This window comes from Pristiophorus japonicus, unplaced genomic scaffold (assembly GCF_044704955.1).
Source record: "Pristiophorus japonicus isolate sPriJap1 unplaced genomic scaffold, sPriJap1.hap1 HAP1_SCAFFOLD_282, whole genome shotgun sequence".
NCBI lineage: Eukaryota > Metazoa > Chordata > Chondrichthyes > Pristiophoridae > Pristiophorus > Pristiophorus japonicus.
The window spans coordinates 523,568-538,727 of NW_027252582.1; the positions used below are offsets into that span (position 1 = coordinate 523,568).

At 45.3% G+C, this 15,160-nt stretch overlaps 8 non-coding genes across 8 annotated transcripts; all 8 read left to right on the forward strand.

Moving 5' to 3' along the window:
- Window positions 1-548: 548 nt before the first annotated feature.
- trnae-uuc (transfer RNA glutamic acid (anticodon UUC)) lies at window positions 549-620 on the forward strand. Its single transcript has one exon. It is a non-coding gene; the product is annotated as a tRNA-Glu (tRNA).
- Window positions 621-2,392: 1,772 nt separating this feature from the next.
- trnae-uuc (transfer RNA glutamic acid (anticodon UUC)) lies at window positions 2,393-2,464 on the forward strand. Its single transcript has one exon. It is a non-coding gene; the product is annotated as a tRNA-Glu (tRNA).
- Window positions 2,465-4,236: 1,772 nt separating this feature from the next.
- On the forward strand, window positions 4,237-4,308 carry trnae-uuc (transfer RNA glutamic acid (anticodon UUC)). Its single transcript has one exon. It is a non-coding gene; the product is annotated as a tRNA-Glu (tRNA).
- A 1,772-nt stretch (window positions 4,309-6,080) lies between these two features.
- Window positions 6,081-6,152, forward strand: trnae-uuc (transfer RNA glutamic acid (anticodon UUC)). The gene has a single exon. It is a non-coding gene; the product is annotated as a tRNA-Glu (tRNA).
- Window positions 6,153-7,924: 1,772 nt separating this feature from the next.
- Window positions 7,925-7,996, forward strand: trnae-uuc (transfer RNA glutamic acid (anticodon UUC)). Its single transcript has one exon. It is a non-coding gene; the product is annotated as a tRNA-Glu (tRNA).
- Window positions 7,997-9,768: 1,772 nt separating this feature from the next.
- Window positions 9,769-9,840, forward strand: trnae-uuc (transfer RNA glutamic acid (anticodon UUC)). The gene has a single exon. It is a non-coding gene; the product is annotated as a tRNA-Glu (tRNA).
- Window positions 9,841-11,612: 1,772 nt separating this feature from the next.
- Window positions 11,613-11,684, forward strand: trnae-uuc (transfer RNA glutamic acid (anticodon UUC)). Its single transcript has one exon. It is a non-coding gene; the product is annotated as a tRNA-Glu (tRNA).
- Window positions 11,685-13,455: 1,771 nt separating this feature from the next.
- trnae-uuc (transfer RNA glutamic acid (anticodon UUC)) lies at window positions 13,456-13,527 on the forward strand. Its single transcript has one exon. It is a non-coding gene; the product is annotated as a tRNA-Glu (tRNA).
- The last annotated feature ends 1,633 nt before the right edge of the window (window positions 13,528-15,160 follow it).

Genomic DNA, 15,160 nt, shown 5'->3' on the forward strand with positions numbered 1-15,160 from the left:
GGATGCGCCATCCCAATTTTTCATGATTTTTATTCGGTTTTTAGTAACTTTTACAATCAAATCTTCATAACGAAACAAATCCACACGGAATCCCAAGGGATGGGAACGATTTGGAATAACAGCCATTGCTTCTTTGCCGACGGTGTGCAGAGCACAACTTTCTGTTGATACGTGTTTCTTGCTTTGCGCATAACCGATGAACTGGAGACCTGTTCCCGTCAATGGTTAAAAGCAGAACAGAAAGACAGAACGGTTCTGTCGCCAGGAGATGAGCAAAAGGCTGCATTTCAGGACAAAAGCACCAAATGAAATCTTCACACGGTACCGAGAGTGAAAATTCCCGGAAAAAGGAGAGAATGAAATGGATTTCAGTGGATGCCTAGCCGCACTTAACGCTGTGATTGCGCGGACATGTCTTTGATGTTCTCCACAAAAACTGCCATTTGCTGCGAACAGTTTTCCCTGGCGCGAATGTGATGAGAATTTCTAAACAGCAAGGAGGAAAGACTGGGTTGGTCTGCTTGCTGGCACAAACGTTTGCAGCAGCTTCCCTGGTGGTCTAGTGGTTAGGATTCGGCGCTTTCACCGCCGCGGCCCGGGTTCGATTCCCGGTCAGGGAACATTGTATCTGCGGTGCTTCGAAATGCAATGTTGTTCCTGAACATGCTTGCAGCTCAACTCGCTGTTGTTGCCCCAATCATCAGCAGCGTGTGGTGATACAACAAAAACACTTCTGTTTTCAAGTCTGCATAAAATGACAACATCTCGCTCAACAAGTGGAACTCCAATTGCTGATAGACAACGTACATTTTGCCAATCATGGCTATCTTTAGTCTTCCAGGTACGTATTTGCGCCACATCACTCGAGCTTGTCATCAATCAATGCATTGCCACTGCGGAAATATTCAGCATTTTAAACTTCGCAAAGAGTGCAAGACTGGAATCAGGGAATGCCTGGACCATGGGCACTGATAACTTATCCTTGAGCATTCATTTGGACAGGGCCCCTTCTACAGTGCACACTGGCTCACTGCGTGTCAAAGTTTAGCGTTTAAAGGCGATTTCCAAGATCTGAATTTCCCGGCAGAGAATTCATGGAGTTTTTGATGTAACCGAGATTCACCATCACTAACGTTAAATCTCTCCTTTTCAATATCATTATACATTACATGAACACATCCGGACCTCCGAGATGTGTTTGGGACCCATTGCCCCGAAATGAGGACTGGGTGTGCGGGGCAATTCCTTCCGGGGTTTAAGTTTTCTTTCAAAAAGGTGTGAGAAAGTTTTGCTTCGTTTTCTGTCGGGCCGAAATAGTCCAGTTGGGAGAGCGTGAGACTGAAGATTTAAAGGTCACTGGTTCAATCCCGGGTTTCGGCAATATCTGGTGATTTTACGTTTCCTTCATTTTAAGGGGAGAAGCTGGTTTTAGATCGAGACAGTGGTTGAGGGCTGGGCTGTTCAGCGGTTGCGTGGTACTAATTTTCGACATGATTTTTTTTAGATTCAGCGCTCTTTTTCTGTTACGTTCTATTTATACTCTGCCCAGTTTTGTATATGGTACTGAAGTTTCATGTTCAGCCATGAACTCATTGAATGGCGGTGCAGGCTAGAAGAGCTGAATGGCCTGCTCCTGCACCTATTTTCTATGTTTCTAAGAGTGAACAATGTTTAAGCGATGCAATGTGTTCAATTCTTATGCAGTAACTCTATCACCCAGTGTGTGCCGGATACAAAATCATCTCAGGCTGTGCTTTCACGCAGCCCAAGGGCATTTTGTTGCCGGTTAAATCGGTCGTTTAGGGCGTGGTATTAATAAAGCCAAAAGCGCGGGCCCGATCCCCGTATGCGCCATCCCAATTTTTCATGATTTTTATTCGGTTTTTAGTAACTTTTACAATCAAATCTTCATAACGAAACAAATCCACACGGAATCCCAAGGGATGGGAACGATTTGGAATAACAGCCATTGCTTCTTTGCCGACGGTTTGCAGAGCACAACTTTCTGTTGATACGTGCTTCTTGCTTTGCGCATAACCGATGAACTGGAGACCTGTTCCCGTCAATGGTTAAAAGCAGAACAGAAAGACAGAACGGTTCTGTCGCCAGGAGATGAGCAAAAGGCTGCATTTCAGGACAAAAGCACCAAATGAAATCTTCACACGGTACCGAGAGTGAAAATTCCCGGAAAAAGGAGAGAATGAAATGGATTTCAGTGGATGCCTAGCCGCACTTAACGCTGTGATTGCGCGGACATGTCTTTGATGTTCTCCACAAAAACTGCCATTTGCTGCGAACAGTTTTCCCTGGCGCGAATGTGATGAGAATTTCTAAACAGCAAGGAGGAAAGACTGGGTTGGTCTGCTTGCTGGCACAAACGTTTGCAGCAGCTTCCCTGGTGGTCTAGTGGTTAGGATTCGGCGCTTTCACCGCCGCGGCCCGGGTTCGATTCCCGGTCAGGGAACATTGTATCTGCGGTGCTTCGAAATGCAATGTTGTTCCTTAACATGCTTGCAGCTCAACTCCCTGTTGTTGCCCCAATCATCAGCAGCGTGTGGTGATACAACAAAAACACTTCTGTTTTCAAGTCTGCACAAAATGACAAGATCTCGCTCAACAAGTGGAACTCCAATTGCTGATAGACAACGTACATTTTGCCAATCATGGCTATCTTTAGTCTTCCAGGTACGTATTTGCGCCACATCACTCGAGCTTGTCATCAATCAATGCATTGCTACTGCGGAAATATTCAGCATTTTAAACTTCGCAAAGAGTGCAAGACTGGAATCAGGGAATGCCTGGACCATGGGCACTGATAACTTATCCTTGAGCATTCATTTGGACAGGGCCCCTTCTACAGTGCACACTGACTCACTGCGTGTCAAAGTTTAGCGTTTAAAGGCGATTTCCAAGATCTGAATTTCCCGGCAGAGAATTCATGGAGTTTTTGATGTAACCGAGATTCACCATCACTAACGTTAAATCTCTCCTTTTCAATATCATTATACATTACATGAACACATCCGGAGCTCCGAGATGTGTTTGGGACCCATTGCCCCGAAATGATGACTGAGTGTGCGGGGCAATTCCTTCCGGGGTTTAAGTTTTCTTTCAAAAAGGTGTGAGAAAGTTTTGCTTCGTTTTCTGTCGGGCCGAAATAGTCCAGTTGGGAGAGCGTGAGACTGAAGATTTAAAGGTCACTGGTTCAATCCCGGGTTTCGGCAATATCTGGTGATTTTACGTTTCCTTCATTTTAAGGGGAGAAGCTGGTTTTAGATCGAGACAGTGGTTGAGGGCTGGGCTGTTCAGCGGTTGCGTGGTACTAATTTTCGACATGATTTTTTTTAGATTCAGCGCTCTTTTTCTGTTACGTTCTATTTATACTCTGCCCAGTTTTGTATATGGTACTGAAGTTTCATGTTCAGCCTTGAACTCATTGAATGGCGGTGCAGGCTAGAAGAGCTGAATGGCCTGCTCCTGCACCTATTTTCTATGTTTCTAAGAGTGAACAATGTTTAAGCGATGCAATGTGTTCAATTCTTATGCGGTAACTCTATCACCCAGTGTGTGCCGGATACAAAATCATCTCAGGCTGTGCTTTCACGCAGCCCAAGGGCATTTTGTTGCCGGTTAAATCGGTCGTTTAGGGCGTGGTATTAATAAAGCCAAAAGCGCGGGCCCGATCCCCGGATGCGCCATCCCAATTTTTCATGATTTTTATTCGGTTTTTAGTAACTTTTACAATCAAATCTTCATAACGAAACAAATCCACACGGAATCCCAAGGGATGGGAACGATTTGGAATAACAGCCATTGCTTCTTTGCCGACGGTGTGCAGAGCACAACTTTCTGTTGATACGTGTTTCTTGCTTTGCGCATAACCGATGAACTGGAGACCTGTTCCCGTCAATGGTTAAAAGCAGAACAGAAAGACAGAACGGTTCTGTCGCCAGGAGATGAGCAAAAGGCTGCATTTCAGGACAAAAGCACCAAATGAAATCTTCACACGGTACCGAGAGTGAAAATTCCCGGAAAAAGGAGAGAATGAAATGGATTTCAGTGGATGCCTAGCCGCACTTAACGCTGTGATTGCGCGGACATGTCTTTGATGTTCTCCACAAAAACTGCCATTTGCTGCGAACAGTTTTCCCTGGCGCGAATGTGATGAGAATTTCTAAACAGCAAGGAGGAAAGACTGGGTTGGTCTGCTTGCTGGCACAAACGTTTGCAGCAGCTTCCCTGGTGGTCTAGTGGTTAGGATTCGGCGCTTTCACCGCCGCGGCCCGGGTTCGATTCCCGGTAAGGGAACATTGTATCTGCGGTGCTTCGAAATGCAATGTTGTTCCTGAACGTGCTTGCATCTCAACTCGCTGTTGTTGCCCCAATCATCAGCAGCGTGTGGTGATACAAAAAAAACACTTCTGTTTTCAAGTCTGCACAAAATGACAAGATCTCGCTCAACAAGTGGAACTCCAATTGCTGATAGACAACGTACATTTTGCCAATCATGGCTATCTTTAGTCTTCCAGGTACGTATTTGCGCCACATCACTCGAGCTTGTCATCAATCAATGCATTGCCACTGCGGAAATATTCAGCATTTTAAACTTCGCAAAGAGTGCAAGACTGGAATCAGGGAATGCCTGGACCATGGGCACTGATAACCTATCCTTGAGCATTCATTTGGACAGGGCCCCTTCTTCAGTGCACACTGGCTCACTGCGTGTCAAAGTTTAGCGTTTAAAGGCGATTTCCAAGATCTGAATTTCCCGGCAGAGAATTCATGGAGTTTTTGATGTAACCGAGATTCACCATCACTAACGTTAAATCTCTCCTTTTCAATATCATTATACATTACATGAACACATCCGGAGCTCCGAGATGTGTTTGGGACCCATTGCCCCGAAATGAGGACTGAGTGTGCGGGGCAATTCCTTCCGGGGTTTAAGTTTTCTTTCAAAAAGGTGTGAGAAAGTTTTGCTTCGTTTTCTGTCGGGCCGAAATAGTCCAGTTGGGAGAGCGTGAGACTGAAGATTTAAAGGTCACTGGTTCAATCCCGGGTTTCGGCAATATCTGGTGATTTTACGTTGCCTTCATTTTAAGGGGAGAAGCTGGTTTTAGATCGAGACAGTGGTTGAGGGCTGGGCTGTTCAGCGGTTGCGTGGTACTAATTTTCGACATGATTTTTTTTAGATTCAGCGCTCTTTTTCTGTTACGTTCTATTTATACTCTGCCCAGTTTTGTATATGGTACTGAAGTTTCATGTTCAGCCTTGAACTCATTGAATGGCGGTGCAGGCTAGAAGAGCTGAATGGCCTGCTCCTGCACCTATTTTCTATGTTTCTAAGAGTGAACAATGTTTAAGCGATGCAATGTGTTCAATTCTTATGCAGTAACTCTATCACCCAGTGTGTGCCGGATACAAAATCATCTCAGGCTGTGCTTTCACGCAGCCCAAGGGCATTTTGTTGCCGGTTAAATCGGTCGTTTAGGGCGTGGTATTAATAAAGCCAAAAGCGCGGGCCCGATCCCCGTATGCGCCATCCCAATTTTTCATGATTTTTATTCGGTTTTTAGTAACTTTTACAATCAAATCTTCATAACGAAACAAATCCACACGGAATCCCAAGGGATGGGAACGATTTGGAATAACAGCCATTGCTTCTTTGCCGACGGTGTGCAGAGCACAACTTTCTGTTGATACGTGTTTCTTGCTTTGCGCATAACCGATGAACTGGAGACCTGTTCCCGTCAATGGTTAAAAGCAGAACAGAAAGACAGAACGGTTCTGTCGCCAGGAGATGAGCAAAAGGCTGCATTTCAGGACAAAAGCACCAAATGAAATCTTCACACGGTACCGAGAGTGAAAATTCCCGGAAAAAGGAGAGAATGAAATGGATTTCAGTGGATGCCTAGCCGCACTTAACGCTGTGATTGCGCGGACATGTCTTTGATGTTCTCCACAAAAACTGCCATTTGCTGCGAACAGTTTTCCCTGGCGCGAATGTGATGAGAATTTCTAAACAGCAAGGAGGAAAGACTGGGTTGGTCTGCTTGCTGGCACAAACGTTTGCAGCAGCTTCCCTGGTGGTCTAGTGGTTAGGATTCGGCGCTTTCACCGCCGCGGCCCGGGTTCGATTCCCGGTCAGGGAACATTGTATCTGCGGTGCTTCGAAATGCAATGTTGTTCCTTAACATGCTTGCAGCTCAACTCGCTGTTGTTGCCCCAATCATCAGCAGCGTGTGGTGATACAACAAAAACACTTCTGTTTTCAAGTCTGCACAAAATGACAAGATCTCGCTCAACAAGTGGAACTCCAATTGCTGATAGACAACGTACATTTTGCCAATCATGGCTATCTTTAGTCTTCCAGGTACGTATTTGCGCCACATCACTCGAGCTTGTCATCAATCAATGCATTGCTACTGCGGAAATATTCAGCATTTTAAACTTCGCAAAGAGTGCAAGACTGGAATCAGGGAATGCCTGGACCATGGGCACTGATAACTTATCCTTGAGCATTCATTTGGACAGGGCCCCTTCTACAGTGCACACTGACTCACTGCGTGTCAAAGTTTAGCGTTTAAAGGCGATTTCCAAGATCTGAATTTCCCGGCAGAGAATTCATGGAGTTTTTGATGTAACCGAGATTCACCATCACTAACGTTAAATCTCTCCTTTTCAATATCATTATACATTACATGAACACATCCGGAGCTCCGAGATGTGTTTGGGACCCATTGCCCCGAAATGATGACTGAGTGTGCGGGGCAATTCCTTCCGGGGTTTAAGTTTTCTTTCAAAAAGGTGTGAGAAAGTTTTGCTTCGTTTTCTGTCGGGCCGAAATAGTCCAGTTGGGAGAGCGTGAGACTGAAGATTTAAAGGTCACTGGTTCAATCCCGGGTTTCGGCAATATCTGGTGATTTTACGTTTCCTTCATTTTAAGGGGAGAAGCTGGTTTTAGATCGAGACAGTGGTTGAGGGCTGGGCTGTTCAGCGGTTGCGTGGTACTAATTTTCGACATGATTTTTTTTAGATTCAGCGCTCTTTTTCTGTTACGTTCTATTTATACTCTGCCCAGTTTTGTATATGGTACTGAAGTTTCATGTTCAGCCTTGAACTCATTGAATGGCGGTGCAGGCTAGAAGAGCTGAATGGCCTGCTCCTGCACCTATTTTCTATGTTTCTAAGAGTGAACAATGTTTAAGCGATGCAATGTGTTCAATTCTTATGCAGTAACTCTATCACCCAGTGTGTGCCGGATACAAAATCATCTCAGGCTGTGCTTTCACGCAGCCCAAGGGCATTTTGTTGCCGGTTAAATCGGTCGTTTAGGGCGTGGTATTAATAAAGCCAAAAGCGCGGGCCCGATCCCCGGATGCGCCATCCCAATTTTTCATGATTTTTATTCGGTTTTTAGTAACTTTTACAATCAAATCTTCATAACGAAACAAATCCACACGGAATCCCAAGGGATGGGAACGATTTGGAATAACAGCCATTGCTTCTTTGCCGACGGTGTGCAGAGCACAACTTTCTGTTGATACGTGTTTCTTGCTTTGCGCATAACCGATGAACTGGAGACCTGTTCCCGTCAATGGTTAAAAGCAGAACAGAAAGACAGAACGGTTCTGTCGCCAGGAGATGAGCAAAAGGCTGCATTTCAGGACAAAAGCACCAAATGAAATCTTCACACGGTACCGAGAGTGAAAATTCCCGGAAAAAGGAGAGAATGAAATGGATTTCAGTGGATGCCTAGCCGCACTTAACGCTGTGATTGCGCGGACATGTCTTTGATGTTCTCCACAAAAACTGCCATTTGCTGCGAACAGTTTTCCCTGGCGCGAATGTGATGAGAATTTCTAAACAGCAAGGAGGAAAGACTGGGTTGGTCTGCTTGCTGGCACAAACGTTTGCAGCAGCTTCCCTGGTGGTCTAGTGGTTAGGATTCGGCGCTTTCACCGCCGCGGCCCGGGTTCGATTCCCGGTAAGGGAACATTGTATCTGCGGTGCTTCGAAATGCAATGTTGTTCCTGAACGTGCTTGCATCTCAACTCGCTGTTGTTGCCCCAATCATCAGCAGCGTGTGGTGATACAAAAAAAACACTTCTGTTTTCAAGTCTGCACAAAATGACAAGATCTCGCTCAACAAGTGGAACTCCAATTGCTGATAGACAACGTACATTTTGCCAATCATGGCTATCTTTAGTCTTCCAGGTACGTATTTGCGCCACATCACTCGAGCTTGTCATCAATCAATGCATTGCCACTGCGGAAATATTCAGCATTTTAAACTTCGCAAAGAGTGCAAGACTGGAATCAGGGAATGCCTGGACCATGGGCACTGATAACCTATCCTTGAGCATTCATTTGGACAGGGCCCCTTCTTCAGTGCACACTGGCTCACTGCGTGTCAAAGTTTAGCGTTTAAAGGCGATTTCCAAGATCTGAATTTCCCGGCAGAGAATTCATGGAGTTTTTGATGTAACCGAGATTCACCATCACTAACGTTAAATCTCTCCTTTTCAATATCATTATACATTACATGAACACATCCGGAGCTCCGAGATGTGTTTGGGACCCATTGCCCCGAAATGAGGACTGAGTGTGCGGGGCAATTCCTTCCGGGGTTTAAGTTTTCTTTCAAAAAGGTGTGAGAAAGTTTTGCTTCGTTTTCTGTCGGGCCGAAATAGTCCAGTTGGGAGAGCGTGAGACTGAAGATTTAAAGGTCACTGGTTCAATCCCGGGTTTCGGCAATATCTGGTGATTTTACGTTTCCTTCATTTTAAGGGGAGAAGCTGGTTTTAGATCGAGACAGTGGTTGAGGGCTGGGCTGTTCAGCGGTTGCGTGGTACTAATTTTCGACATGATTTTTTTTAGATTCAGCGCTCTTTTTCTGTTACGTTCTATTTATACTCTGCCCAGTTTTGTATATGGTACTGAAGTTTCATGTTCAGCCTTGAACTCATTGAATGGCGGTGCAGGCTAGAAGAGCTGAATGGCCTGCTCCTGCACCTATTTTCTATGTTTCTAAGAGTGAACAATGTTTAAGCGATGCAATGTGTTCAATTCTTATGCAGTAACTCTATCACCCAGTGTGTGCCGGATACAAAATCATCTCAGGCTGTGCTTTCACGCAGCCCAAGGGCATTTTGTTGCCGGTTAAATCGGTCGTTTAGGGCGTGGTATTAATAAAGCCAAAAGCGCGGGCCCGATCCCCGTATGCGCCATCCCAATTTTTCATGATTTTTATTCGGTTTTTAGTAACTTTTACAATCAAATCTTCATAACGAAACAAATCCACACGGAATCCCAAGGGATGGGAACGATTTGGAATAACAGCCATTGCTTCTTTGCCGACGGTGTGCAGAGCACAACTTTCTGTTGATACGTGTTTCTTGCTTTGCGCATAACCGATGAACTGGAGACCTGTTCCCGTCAATGGTTAAAAGCAGAACAGAAAGACAGAACGGTTCTGTCGCCAGGAGATGAGCAAAAGGCTGCATTTCAGGACAAAAGCACATAATGAAATCTTCACACGGTACCGAGAGTGAAAATTCCCGGAAAAAGGAGAGAATGAAATGGATTTCAGTGGATGCCTAGCCGCACTTAAGGCTGTGATTGCGCGGACATGTCTTTGATGTTCTCCACAAAAACTGCCATTTGCTGCGAACAGTTTTCCCTGGCGCGAATGTGATGAGAATTTCTAAACAGCAAGGAGGAAAGACTGGGTTGGTCTGCTTGCTGGCACAAACGTTTGCAGCAGCTTCCCTGGTGGTCTAGTGGTTAGGATTCGGCGCTTTCACCGCCGCGGCCCGGGTTCGATTCCCGGTCAGGGAACATTGTATCTGCGGTGCTTCGAAATGCAATGTTGTTCCTGAACATGCTTGCAGCTCAACTCGCTGTTGTTGCCCCAATCATCAGCAGCGTGTGGTGATACAACAAAAACAATTCTGTTTTCAAGTCTGCACAAAATGACAAGATCTCGCTCAACAAGTGGAACTCCAATTGCTGATAGACAACGTACATTTTGCCAATCATGGCTATCTTTAGTCTTCCAGGTACGTATTTGCGCCACATCACTCGAGCTTGTCATCAATCAATGCATTGCCACTGCGGAAATATTCAGCATTTTAAACTTCGCAAAGAGTGCAAGACTGGAATCAGGGAATGCCTGGACCATGGGCACTGATAACCTATCCTTGAGCATTCATTTGGACAGGGCCCCTTCTTCAGTGCACACTGGCTCACTGCGTGTCAAAGTTTAGCGTTTAAAGGCGATTTCCAAGATCTGAATTTCCCGGCAGAGAATTCATGGAGTTTTTGATGTAACCGAGATTCACCATCACTAACGTTAAATCTCTCCTTTTCAATATCATTATACATTACATGAACACATCCGGAGCTCCGAGATGTGTTTGGGACCCATTGCCCCGAAATGAGGACTGAGTGTGCGGGGCAATTCCTTCCGGGGTTTAAGTTTTCTTTCAAAAAGGTGTGAGAAAGTTTTGCTTCGTTTTCTGTCGGGACGAAATAGTCCAGTTGGGAGAGCGTGAGACTGAAGATTTAAAGGTCACTGGTTCAATCCCGGGTTTCGGCAATATCTGGTGATTTTACGTTTCCTTCATTTTAAGGGGAGAAGCTGGTTTTAGATCGAGACAGTGGTTGAGGGCTGGGCTGTTCAGCGGTTGCGTGGTACTAATTTTCGACATGATTTTTTTTAGATTCAGCGCTCTTTTTCTGTTACGTTCTATTTATACTCTGCCCAGTTTTGTATATGGTACTGAAGTTTCATGTTCAGCCTTGAACTCATTGAATGGCGGTGCAGGCTAGAAGAGCTGAATGGCCTGCTCCTGCACCTATTTTCTATGTTTCTAAGAGTGAACAATGTTTAAGCGATGCAATGTGTTCAATTCTTATGCAGTAACTCTATCACCCAGTGTGTGCCGGATACAAAATCATCTCAGGCTGTGCTTTCACGCAGCCCAAGGGCATTTTGTTGCCGGTTAAGTCGGTCGTTTAGGGCGTGGTATTAATAAAGCCAAAAGCGCGGGCCCGATCCCCGTATGCGCCATCCCAATTTTTCATGATTTTTATTCGGTTTTTAGTAACTTTTACAATCAAATCTTCATAACGAAACAAATCCACACGGAATCCCAAGGGATGGGAACGATTTGGAATAACAGCCATTGCTTCTTTGCCGACGGTGTGCAGAGCACAACTTTCTGTTGATACGTGTTTCTTGCTTTGCGCATAACCGATGAACTGGAGACCTGTTCCCGTCAATGGTTAAAAGCAGAACAGAAAGACAGAACGGTTCTGTCGCCAGGAGATGAGCAAAAGGCTGCATTTCAGGACAAAAGCACATAATGAAATCTTCACACGGTACCGAGAGTGAAAATTCCCGGAAAAAGGAGAGAATGAAATGGATTTCAGTGGATGCCTAGCCGCACTTAAGGCTGTGATTGCGCGGACATGTCTTTGATGTTCTCCACAAAAACTGCCATTTGCTGCGAACAGTTTTCCCTGGCGCGAATGTGATGAGAATTTCTAAACAGCAAGGAGGAAAGACTGGGTTGGTCTGCTTGCTGGCACAAACGTTTGCAGCAGCTTCACTGGTGGTCTAGTGGTTAGGATTCGGCGCTTTCACCGCCGCGGCCCGGGTTCGATTCCCGGTCAGGGAACATTGTATCTGCGGTGCTTCGAAATGCAATGTTGTTCCTGAACATGCTTGCAGCTCAACTCGCTGTTGTTGCCCCAATCATCAGCAGCGTGTGGTGATACAACAAAAACACTTCTGTTTTCAAGTCTGCACAAAATGACAAGATCTCGCTCAACAAGTGGAACTCTAATTGCTGATAGACAACGTACATTTTGCCAATCATGGCTATCTTTAGTCTTCCAGGTACGTATTTGCGCCACATCACTCGAGCTTTTCATCAATCAATGCATTGCCACTGCGGAAATATTCAGCATTTTAAACTTCGCAAAGAGTGCAAGACTGGAATCAGGGAATGCCTGGACCATGGGCACTGATAACCTATCCTTGAGCATTCATTTGGACAGGGCCCCTTCTTCAGTGCACACTGGCTCACTGCGTGTCAAAGTTTAGCGTTTAAAGGCGATTTCCAAGATCTGAATTTCCCGGCAGAGAATTCATGGAGTTTTTGATGTAACCGAGATTCACCATCACTAACGTTAAATCTCTCCTTTTCAATATCATTATACATTACATGAACACATCCGGAGCTCCGAGATGTGTTTGGGACCCATTGCCCCGAAATGAGGACTGAGTGTGCGGGGCAATTCCTTCCGGGGTTTAAGTTTTCTTTCAAAAAGGTGTGAGAAAGTTTTGCTTCGTTTTCTGTCGGGCCGAAATAGTCCAGTTGGGAGAGCGTGAGACTGAAGATTTAAAGGTCACTGGTTCAATCCCGGGTTTCAGCAATATCTGGTGATTTTACGTTTCCTTCATTTTAAGGGGAGAAGCTGGTTTTAGATCGAGACAGTGGTTGAGGGCTGGGCTGTTCAGCGGTTGCGTGGTACTAATTTTCGACATGATTTTTTTTAGATTCAGCGCTCTTTTTCTGTTACGTTCTATTTATACTCTGCCCAGTTTTGTATATGGTACTGAAGTTTCATGTTCAGCCATGAACTCATTGAATGGCGGTGCAGGCTAGAAGAGCTGAATGGCATGCTCCTGCACTTATTTTCTATGTTTCTAAGAGTGAACAATGTTTAAGCGATGCAATGTGTTCAATTCTTATGCAGTAACTCTATCACCCAGTGTGTGCCGGATACAAAATCATCTCCGGCTGTGCTTTCACGCAGCCCAAGGGCATTTTGTTGCCGGTTAAATCGGTCGTTTAGGGCGTGGTATTAATAAAGCCAAAAGCGCGGCCCCGATCCCCGTATGCGCCATCCCAATTTTTCATGATTTTTATTCGGTTTTTAGTAACATTTACAATCAAATCTTCATAACGAAACAAATCCACACGGAATCCCAAGGGATGGGAACGATTTGGAATAACAGCCATTGCTTCTTTGCCGACGGTGTGCAGAGCACAACTTTCTGTTGATACGTGTTTCTTGCTTTGCGCATAACCGATGAACTGGAGACCTGTTCCCGTCAATGGTTAAAAGCAGAACAGAAAGACAGAACGGTTCTGTCGCCAGGAGATCAGCAAAAGGCTGCATTTCAGGACAAAAGCACCAAATGAAATCTTCACACGGTACCGAGAGTGAAAATTCCCGGAAAAAGGAGAGAATGAAATGGATTTCAGTGGATGCCTAGCCGCACTTAACGCTGTGATTGCGCGGACATGTCTTTGATGTTCTCCACAAAAACTGCCAATGCTGCGAACAGTTTTCCCTGGCGCGAATGTGATGAGAATTTCTAAACAGCAAGGAGGAAAGACTGGGTTGGTCTGCTTGCTGGCACAAACGTTTGCAGCAGCTTCCCTGGTGGTCTAGTGGTTAGGATTCGGCGCTTTCACCGCCGTGGCCCGGGTTCGATTCCCGGTCAGGGAACATTGTATCTGCGGTGCTTCGAAATGCAATGTTGTTCCTGAACATGCTTGCAGCTCAACTCGCTGTGGTTGCCCCAATCATCAGCAGCGTGTGGTGATACAACAAAAACACTTCTGTTTTCAAGTCTGCACAAAATGACAAGATCTCGCTCAACAAGTGGAACTCCAATTGCTGATAGACAACGTACATTTTGCCAATCATGGCTATCTTTAGTCTTCCAGGTACGTATTTGCGCCACATCACTCGAGCTTGTCATCAATCAATGCATTGCTACTGCGGAAATATTCAGCATTTTAAACTTCGCAAAGAGTGCAAGACTGGAATCAGGGAATGCCTGGACAATGGGCACTGATAACTTATCCTTGAGCATTCATTTGGACAGGGCCCCTTCTACAGTGCACACTGACTCACTGCGTGTCAAAGTTTAGTGTTTAAAGGCGATTTCCAAGATCTGAATTTCCCGGCAGAGAATTCATGGAGTTTTTGATGTAACCGAGATTCACCATCACTAACGTTAAATCTCTCCTTTTCAATATCATTATACATTACATGAACACATCCGGAGCTCCGAGATGTGTTTGGGACCCATTGCCCCGAAATGATGACTGAGTGTGCGGGGCAATTCCTTCCGGGGTTTAAGTTTTCTTTCAAAAAGGTGTGAGAAAGTTTTGCTTCGTTTTCTGTCGGGCCGAAATAGTCTAGTTGGGAGAGCGTGAGACTGAAGATTTAAAGGTCACTGGTTCAATCCCGGGTTTCGGCAATATCTGGTGATTTTACGTTTCCTTCATTTTAAGGGGAGAAGCTGGTTTTAGATCGAGACAGTGGTTGAGGGCTGGGCTGTTCAGCGGTTGCGTGGTACTAATTTTCGACATGATTTTTTTTAGATTCAGCGCTCTTTTTCTGTTACGTTCTATTTATACTCTGCCCAGTTTTGTATATGGTACCGAAGTTTCATGTTCAGCCATGAACTCATTGAATGGCGGTGCAGGCTAGAAGAGCTGAATGGCCTGCTCCTGCACCTATTTTCTATGTTTCTAAGAGTGAACAATGTTTAAGCGATGCAATGTGTTCAATTCTTATGCAGTAACTCTATCACCCAGTGTGTGCCGGATACAAAATCATCTCAGGCTGTGCTTTCACGCAGCCCAAGGGCATTTTGTTGCCGGTTAAATCGGTCGTTTAGGGCGTGGTATTAATAAAGCCAAAAGCGCGGGCCCGATCCCCGTATGCGCCATCCCAATTTTTCATGATTTTTATTCGGTTTTTAGTAACTTTTACAATCAAATCTTCATAACGAAACAAATCCACACGGAATCCCAAGGGATGGGAACGATTTGGAATAACAGCCATTGCTTCTTTGCCGACGGTGTGCAGAGCACAACTTTCTGTTGATACGTGTTTCTTGCTTTGCGCATAACCGATGAACTGGAGACCTGTTCCCGTCAACGGTTAAAAGCAGAACAGAAAGACAGAACGGTTCTGTCGCCAGGAGATGAGCAAAAGGCTGCATTTCAGGACAAAAGCGCCAAATGAAATCTTCACACGGTACCGAGAGTGAAAATTCCCGGAAAAGGAGAGAATGAAATGGATTTCAGTGGATGCCTAGCCGCACTTAAGGCTGTGATTGCGCGGA